At 42.9% G+C, this 9,967-nt stretch overlaps 1 protein-coding gene and 1 pseudogene across 1 annotated transcript in view; one reads left to right on the top strand and one right to left on the bottom strand.

Moving 5' to 3' along the window:
- The window catches only part of XKR4 (XK related 4), a 537,397-nt gene that overhangs the window by 178,507 nt on the left and 348,923 nt on the right, over positions 1-9,967 (top strand).
- On the bottom strand, positions 786-918 carry LOC114008769 (uncharacterized; annotated as a pseudogene).

The following is a 9,967-nucleotide window of genomic DNA, read 5'->3' as shown; positions in this document are numbered from 1 at the left end:
ACTCTATTAGTTACTGATGCATTGAGCAGATACAGTTTAAAATCATCTTGCAAGGTTCATGGGTAAATAGCAGTTTTATTTTTTATATGAAAATGTAATCATCTGGGTTCGATTTGAATGTTCTTTGATTTTTACAACGGCATAATATATTGGTACAGTGATGTTTGACATACCAATAAATTCTTACAATATTGGAGCCTAAAAGCAGTATGAGCTTCCCTGCTCCGTGTTAGGTAGAGATGTCATGAATTCGTGTCACTTTGTACATGAAGTGTCTTGTTGTGTGGTCACGGGTGAGAGCTCAAATTGTGTTCAGAGAGGGAAGGAAGGCAACAGATCAATATCAATAAACTCTATGCTCCACCAGATGATGCTTTTTGATATGCAAAAGACATACTGCCTGCAGCCCAGAGCAATTTAGAAATGCCTCTTCCTCATTGAAAACCAAGTAGCATCTTCGGCCAACTTCTAGCTCTGGAGAATCAGAACGTGTCTTTGTCCTCAGCCTCCTGCCCTACCCTTGGTTTCTGGGCCTCTTTCCTGCTTCTCTTCCTGGTTTCCATTGAACCAATCATGCTTCTCTTCTCTCTTGGCCTTTCTGGTGGCCATTCTTCTAACGTCCTGCCTTAGAACTCTTCTCAAGCTGAGAGTTCCCATCCATTCCCACTTCTTCAATCATATGGGAAAATGGCCCGATTCATATATCTAGCCTTGCTTCTCCTGGCATATTAGAACTATTTGTGTGTATATGTGTGTGTGTGTGTGTGTGTGTGCGTTGTGTATGCATATAATCTTTACTTACATGCTGTGAAGTAGGTGGCAATGCCTTAACCATATGTGTTGTCAGGCCCAAAGGCCTCTTCCATTCTTCCATCTCCCATGCTTGCCAAGGGGAGCACCTCTCCCTTCATACAACACAACAACTCATCTCTTGATATCCACTCTACAACTTTTCTACCCAAATTCTTATTCCATTCTGCAACTTTTAGAAGTGGCCTCCTATACCCCGGTTACGTGCTAGCTGGCACTCTGAAGTAGCTCTTAAGAAGGAAAACTCTTGCAAACATTTCCTCAAAGTACATCCTATTCATGCTTGAGCTAGTGCTCTATTCCCAGGCCTAAGCCTCCTCTGACAATACCAGCCCGAACTAAGTACCTGCTTCTACAAGCACATATACCTTGTCCGTACCTCTGTCATTGAACTAGGAGCACCTCCTTGAGTGTACCTGTGTTTCTATCTCCTCTCTAAGCTGTGAGATCCTGAAGGAGGGTTCACGCTCCTGTCTCCAGCATCTGCACAGTGCTGGGAACATAGCGCTGTGTAGACAACGTTGTACTGAATTAAACAGATCTTTTTCTTCCAGTGACATCTCATGAGTCAGCCAAAAAGACCACATTTATAAAATACCCCCAATAGTAAGGATCATATGGATTTAAAGAATAAATATAAAAACACAGGTCATGTAAGAAATCGAATGCCTTCACGTTGGACGTCAAAGCTAACATTCAAGTACTAAGCATTCTACGTGTCCTGAGATGCATCATCTGTACCTTTTCAAAAACGCGTGTACAGACACAGTGCTAAAGGGCTTTGTCCCCTGTGTCAGTGGATCCTGGGAAGGTTTGACTAGCATCCAGTGGCAGAGCTGACCTTGGCATGCCGGAGACAGAAGTAGAGCCCAGGAGGAAGAAGAGATCAAAACTTGAGGTGTCCGGGAGTCATTTCAGCCTCAGCATCGTAAAAACGGTAAGGAGAGGAAAACGAATCCCCATTTCACAATGAGAAAAGTAAACCTACAAGGAAGATTAGTGGGTTCCAGGGCATACAGGTGAGAGAACAGCTCTGAGTCTCTGGAAGCCCATTGCTAAATGCAATGGAACAAACACAAATCAGGAAGATCTTTTTTCCAAAGAAATTATCATTTCACAAACCAACACACCTTACTGCCATATCATTTCTCAAGACTTCCATGGTTTAGAACAAAGAAATGATTGAATTGCCCGTGGCGAAGGAAGCAGATCCAGCTAGAGAGAACGCCCTCATTTCCAATGTTATTCTCTGATTCACCAGAAAGGCAAGCCATTCTGGAAACCCCTGCAGAGGACTACTCGGCCCTGTCAGGTGACTTTTCATACTCACCAGACGGAGTCTTCGGCCAGCAGCAGCCAAATATCCTCCCTAGTTTAAGAGTAAGGACTTTGGGACCAGTAGATAGCATCGTGGTCACATCACCGGACTCCCACATAATCAACCGTCGTTCAGGCCCAGATCTGGAGGCTTAAAACTCACGCTGGCATGTGTGCGTGCATGCCCCAAATCACGAGATGAGAATGGAGAAATGATTGGGTGTGGCCATCCCCACGGAGGCTGATTTCTTGCTTTCTGTCTCTCCATGTCTCTCTAACTCTCTGGCGAGCACATGCACACTATTGCAAAATCTCTCTCTAACCAAAAATAAAAAGGACTGCTAACTTTCTGTGCTCACATCTACTTGAAAAAAAGAAATGTATTAAAAATGAATATATACGTGCCTTTGCTTGGCTTCAGCCACCTGAGTGGACAACGGCGTTGAGCTCGTAGCCATCACGATCTTGTTCCTGGAGCTCCTGCGCCTCTATTCGACCATTCATTTCCCAATAGCAACTCACCGAGTATGTGTGTTCCTGTTTATGTCTCTCACAGCCCTGTCCTCACGGCACTGGCACGCGACCCCAGGTGACAGGCTGCAACTGCTGAGACTGGCACTCGCTTGCAGCTGCTCCCTCCCTGCAGCAGCCCCGACTATCCTTGCATTGCTGCCGTTCTCACCACCGAGTCAGAGCCATGTTCAAAGACTTCCCTTGGAGAGACCCGAGAGGAGCAATGTGATGAGGATTCCAACATCTAAGTGAGAAGTGGCTTCATAAAGAACAGGACATCCAGGACACATAAACTACGAAATCATTATGATCCTGCTGTAACTATTTAGTGTCTGGAGGAAAAGCAACTTAGAGAAGAAACACATTTATTTCACTGTCGGTTTGCTTTTGTTTTTCACTAGACATTTTTGGAATTGAATTAATTAAAAAAAAAGTTTATACACTCAATCATTGCTAAATTTATTTTTTAAAGTAGTTTTAGATTCCTAGTAACTTTGAGCAGTAAATACAGGGGTTTTCCAGATTTCTCCTGCCACCTCATGTCCACAGCCTCCCTCACTACCGACATCCCCACCAGAGCTATGGCTGACAAACCTACACCGGCATTGCTATCTCCCGAAGCCCAGTTTATACTGGGGTTCACTCTCGGTGTTGTCTATCGTGGGGTTAGGCTAGCCCACCTTTAGAGCACCATACAGAATACTTTTACTTCCCTAAAAGCCCTCCGTGTTCACCTACTCCTCCCTCCCTCCCTACGCACAATTTTGAAGTCTTTATGGCTGTTTTGCCTTTTATAGAATGCCATATTGTTCGCATGGTAAACCAAATAGTAAATATTTTGATTCTTATTTTTCTTCTGTGAGTATTTTATATCCTCCTCCAAAAGCCCACTCATATTCTTTTTGTAGTTGAGAAGATAAAAACAAACATGTATTAGGTTATTGGAAAAGTCCTAATGCATTTTTGCATAAGAAACACAGAAAAATGCATTAGGACTTTTCTTTTGTCACAACTTTATTTTTTAGAAGAATTATTTAATTTTATTTATTATTATTCTTTTTAATTCGACCAGAGAAAGACAGAGTGAGAGAGAGGGAAAGTGAGAAAACAAGCCCCCAGGTCCAGGACCCAAACTGTAGCCAGCCATGTGGGAGTTCAAGCACCTTAACCACCACGCCACCTGCCGCCCTGACAACCTAAATATTGAACGTCCTGTAGTGAGGAATGGCAACTTAAATAAAGGGCCCGCATGTTCCCAGCTCTCCCACCCCGGCTCTCCCACATTTGCACTTTCCCAGGGCTCTTCTCTACTTTCTTTGCTGTCCCCATTTTCTCCTCCATTAATGTGTGTTACGTCTCTGATGTCAAGCAGGCACGACAATCGTACCAAATCCACACTAGAATTCTAGAACTTCCCACAGAAAAAAAGCTGCTGCAAGAATCTCCCATCTCAGGGAGGGACTGCGGACCCCTGCTAGGATTGGCCCAGCAGTTTTGACATCTTCCTGGACTTCTCTCTCTCATGCCACACCCAAGCCATCATCAACTCCTTAGTCCTATCTTAGAAATGCCTCCGGCCAACCACCTCTAGCCACCTCACATGTGCGCCACCATCATCTCCCTCCTGTACCATTGGCACGGCCACTGATCTCTCTGGCCACCAGCCTCTTCCCCTGTGGTCACGTGTTCTTCTTCAAACCAGCTCATGGGCCCCTCTGCTCGAAATCTTCCAGTGGGGAAAAACAGGACTGCGTCCTGCTGGCTTCCCATCTGAAACTGGATTTCCCAAATGAACTTCAGAGTCTTTACCACCTCGTACAAGGCCTTAAAGATATGCCCAGCCCTGCCAGACACTTCCCCTCACCCTTCCCATACCCACTGCCACTGCCTGTTGTTCCACAGCATGTGCTTGGCATGCAGGAGTGGTGCACGTCCTCTACCCTCCACCCAAAACACTCTGCCCCCGGCCATCCACACCACTTAGCCCTTCCCTTCAAGGAGCCTACGCAGAGCTCACCTGTGACCGTCCTATCTAAAATAGTGCATGTGCACATGTGGATATGTGCGTGCACACATCATGTACACACACACATACACATACACACACACACACACACACACACATGCACTGCATCCTCAAACTGTTTCCTTTCTTCCTTTTCATATCCTCTGCCTTTTGTGTTTTTATTTTAAGACTGTGTCTGCCTCATGTATTGCTGTATCCCTAGCTCCTAACACCATATCTGACATATACAAGGACCTTTAAAAAGAATTAAAGTACAAGATGACTTTGGAGAGAAAATGTTTTGAAGTCTGTGCATAGTTTCTCCATTATACGCATTTCATGTAAACTTTTTAAAAAGTTTATTGATTTTATTCATGAAAGGAGAGCCTGTGTGCTCACGAGAGAGAAGTGTACCCTCAAGAGGGTCTGGTCACACCATGGTCCCTTTCCTTGGCCCTCCAGCTCACTGAGATCCTGAGCACGTGCATACACACACGCACACACACAAACACGTGCTCAGAGTGTTTTCAAGCCAACCTGGGGATCTGAACCTCAGTCAGCCTTGCGGCTTCCAGCACTGCAGTTCAATTTGCTACCAACTGTGCCACCAGACTGGGCCTTTCACGAACTTTTTGAAGACCTCTCATATTGCGGATTTTAAATCAACGAGGATCTGAAAGAGAGCTCAGCGTGAGGCTGGTGCGGATGGGACTCAGCGGCTGCTCGATGCCTGAGGGCAGTGGACAGGACCTGAGGCGGGTCATCAAGGCAGCGTGAACAGCTGGGAAGAAGAACAGCATATCACAAGAGCGTGCGATGTGCTTTCACCAACATGTCAGAAGCCAGAACAAAATTTGGGGAAAGAATAAAAGAAGATCCTGTTCCCATGTATTCGTGGTCAGTTGTACCTACCAACGAATCAAATGAAGTGACAGCTATGCAGATGGAATGGCTTACGGAACAGAGGCTTTCCTCATCCCTGCTTCTTGAACATGTTCTTTCTACCTGCTGAATGCATCATTAATAATGAGCATGTAAATCTTCCTTTGTCCTTCAACCTCGGATGGATTAAGCAGATTCCTCCAAAAACTATTGAGAGTAGTGAACATTCTGCAAGGTTTCTGGGCCTCAAGAAGAACGATCTTGTAAAGTCTTTATCTGAGTTCAGATTGAGGAGATTTGGATTCCATTTTGAGCTTCATCAATGACTCAGAGTGGTGCTTTGAATCAATCACTCAACCTTTTAGCTGCAAACCTTCCTCATCTGAAACCTGAGAGTAATGAGAGTTGCCACCATCAAGCCCCCAGAGTGTCCTGGAGATTCCTCTGTATTCACTGTGCTCTGGGTTTCTGGGAGAAAAATCCCTGGGGGCGAGCTGAGTGCAGGCCTGCAGAAAGAGAGATAAAACACCTCATCTCTGGAAAGGAGTCACATAAAACCCAAGCCAGGAGGATTAGGCAAAGGCACATGTGTTCCCTCAGGAGACCAGGGCTAAAGCAACTCATCCCAAGCATTCCTTCCTTTTCTTCTTTCTTTTTTCTCTCCACCAAGTCAACATAGCAGATCATTCTACAAGCCAATATTTGTAAGCAAGCCAAAGAGAAGAAATTGATATAATAGCAAGGTGAGTTCTGAAAGTGAGAACATGCCTCTGATTGGCGACTGACACCTGAGGAGCAGGGGTCGCGCGGGTGGGAAGATGGAGGGGGACTGCGAGTTAGTGGCTTTCCCAGCATCACTGGAGACTGACCCTTTTCTCTTCCACTTAAACCACTTCCCAGACTGCCTGACCCCAGCTGTGCTCCAGCACTTCGAAAGCAATTGTTTTTAATGATGGCTTTTATATGACATCAGATCTGAAAGTACTTTTTTTATGCATCAGCACTTTTGATTTTCACAACCCCTTACTTGGAGCAAAAGTGGTTACCACTATCATTTTCCTGATGAAGAAACGAGTCTCAGATTAAGTGGCTTACTTGAGTCCAGATTGTCAACAAGTGACACAGCCAGTGGACTCCTAGACCTTCCAACTGTGAGTTCATACTCTCCTGATACCCAGATGTTATTAATCATGCAGGGAGATGGAGGTGGAACTCCCCAGCAAAATTCACGCCTCCATCTTCCTTCTCTGCATTTTCTGCCAGACTAAAGGTTTGTTCTCTTCTGCAGTTCACAATTATAACCACAGACCTTTGTCCTTTCTCTTATGGGTCTCAGAGCTCTACTGGGTGATTCTTTGAGTAACAAGAAAGAGATTACTTACATTAGACTATATTTTTTTTCTTCTTACTCATTTCTACCAAACATGCAATGGAGAGACCCTGGAAGTCTTTTCCTGGAACACTTACCACCCTTCACAAGGGCCCAGTTTCTAGTAATAGTTCTAATTTTTGTTCTTCTTCTCTTTTTCTTTTTTGTAGGCATACAATACTGTGTATTACTGTATATGCTTTCAAAGTGGGTGATCTATCCCCACTGAAGAGCACTCATCCTCCATGCTGTGATTTGATTTCTGTCATCTGACATTCACACGTATGTGCAATGGCTTCCACTACCGTCATAGCAGAGAATGAGCAGACGTATCAGCCAAGCTTGAAAAGCCAATTGCAGTGCACGCAGCTTTTCCCTCTTTGTCCCTCATTCAGTGATGAATATTTTATTGTCTATCAAAATAATATGTAACAGTAATAGTTTCTTGTATTTATAGAGGGCCTTCCTACTTCTGAAAGTACTCATATATTCGCTGTGGCTTGTTTATCTCTTTCCCGTGCATGTTTCATAGGGGGCATCTGGTTGTAAATAATTTAAATGTTCTTATACAAGTTGATACATGTCTCATCATGTGTTCAAACTCAATATTCTTCCACGTAAGGTAAACTTTTAATTTTCTTTTTCCTCTGCATTTCCCAGATTCTCTTCTGTCTCCTGCCCCAATTAAATTGGAGACATGTAAAGTACTACCACAGCCGAGGTAGGCAGGCTGGAGTCTCAGAGTGGCCCCGAGCAAGCGGATCTCACACTGACTTGTGAGCTATTTCTCTGTTATTCCAGTTCATATTTTGTCTCAGGGGAGGCATAAAGTCAGGGCTTCTGGAACTTAGAGTTGGCTCAGAAAGCTGGAATCCTCATCATCTGGCCTTACCAGATTTCTTTGGCAGAATCCATCTCTCTCTCATCAGTTCATTTATTCAACCATCCTTGTTAGTTGCTAAGTATGGTTCTAAGTCATGGTCAAATATGCACTTGTTCCTGCGTTTAGGAAGCTCACTTTCTGGCCAGATACTATTTGGTTATAATAAAATAAAACCCGCTCGTGCTACCTTAAGCAAAATAGACCACAGTGGAAAGCCGAATCTCATGCAGTTCAAAGACATGAACATAGTCAATACTCATGAACAACAAAAGCCCGAACTGAGAAGTCATTGGCTCTCTCCTCCACTGCTCCTTTTGCTAGAGCCTCATGAGCATTCCTGTCTTTTTTTGAGTGTCCATGGCAGTATTATTCTCTTGTATGTAAACTGGCTTTCCCAACTCGAGTTACCTGTAGTGTCAATGGCTGCCTAGACTTGGCTTCACGGGACCTTCCGGCGGAATCTCTGAATTCCCAGTTCTTATAGCTGGCCCTGCCCATCCAGTGAGCTGACTCTTCTTTCATCAAGGGTCCATTCCTGGGCCAAAAGCCTGGTGTTGCTCGTGGAGTTTATGGGTTGTCTTTCAAATAGCCCTTCATGTTCTAAGCTTTGGGGACTTCTATAATGATGGGTTATTTTCTTTCCAACTGTCTGGCAACTCTATAATACCAAGAATCATTGATAATATACCAAACGTGTGGAGAAAAATATATATCAAGGTCAAATAGAAAGAATTTGTTTACAATCAGACAATGCAGTAGTCACAACCAAATTTAGTGTCCTATTTAGGACACTTAATATTCTGAAGAATCAGTATGTGAACTCTTGTGAGTCTTACTTTATATCCATATTGACTCTGTCCATTTGAGTATAGCATTAAGCATGATCAGGTAACATCATTTGATTTGAAGTATATAAGAATGTGAGTGGGAAACTAAACATGTCAGTAACTAAAGAACTGCTTAATTATGTCTTTAAGTGTCCTATGATGTAGACAAGCAATCTGAAAAATTAAATCTCTACCATTTAGCAAGGTGCATGGGCTATGGGCCTTTTCTCATCCACTAAAATCTTAATGGAATTTAAGTTAATATACTTTTTTTTTTTTTTTTTTTAAGATTTTTGCCACTGGGAGAGTACACTTTCCAAAGAGAGACAGAAAGTAAGAGCTCATCACCTGGGGCAGGGATGCTCACACAACAATCCATTTTCCTCCATTCCCCTGTTGGGGGTTTGGGCACACATCCCTTGTATGAGTTTCAAACCACTGGGGTCCAGGACTCAGACTGTGAAACTGGCCATGTGAGACTGAGCACCTTAACCACTATGCCACCTGTTGGCCTGTTAGTAGACATTTTTAATGTCATTCTTAAATTTCATAATTCTTTCATAGATAGTGTCTTAGGTTTCTGATAGTTTCCCTAGAAAAGCAAATATTTTTGTGGGTACATAAGAAGTATAAACTTTAGAGACAGCTAAATGATACCTAAATGTGAATTAAAAAACACATTTTATCTGACAAAGGATCCTGCAGGTTGGTTTTAAAATAAAAATGGCCAAATATCTCCTCTCCAACAATTATATAATAGAATGACACACATTTATTACAAAGAAAATCACGATTTCTAAGAAATAGCTACACCATTAGGTCACACAGCACCCTATTTATTTGCTTGGTTGTTTATGTGTTTTCATATTATGGCTCTGGATGCCCTGATTCTGTGACTGGATGTTTCGGACTTCATAAGAGACTTTTCTCTACGAATACTGGATGGGTTCCTTAGCTCCTTCAAGGACATCAAGGTCTTTTAAAATTGCCTTGCATGGGCCTGACCTTTTCATATCATTTTATTTTATCCAGTACAAACTACACGACCTGGCTGGCTATGAACTATCCTAAATTTAAAATATTTTTAATAGATATAATTTTACCATTTGCCCATTGTAATATTTAAGACTTTCTTTGGCTGGTGATGATCTTGTTTCAAATGGAAAAAAGATAATAGAGACAGTAACGGTCAACTTGAGAATGGTCATTTAAAATAAGAATGAAGTTGGACCTTAGTCTATACATGATAATGCATTCATATTTTTGGAATATTTCAAATAATAAATGACTCTTTGCATTAAAACCATGCAAACCCTATTATTAGGCACTTTGGCAGCAAATTGCTGTTATGTCACTTTCAG

This window comes from Tupaia chinensis, unplaced genomic scaffold (assembly GCF_000334495.1).
Source record: "Tupaia chinensis unplaced genomic scaffold, TupChi_1.0 Scaffold000046_3, whole genome shotgun sequence".
NCBI classification, from domain to species: Eukaryota; Metazoa; Chordata; class Mammalia; order Scandentia; family Tupaiidae; genus Tupaia; species Tupaia belangeri.
This window is presented reverse-complemented; position numbering and strand designations above follow the sequence as displayed.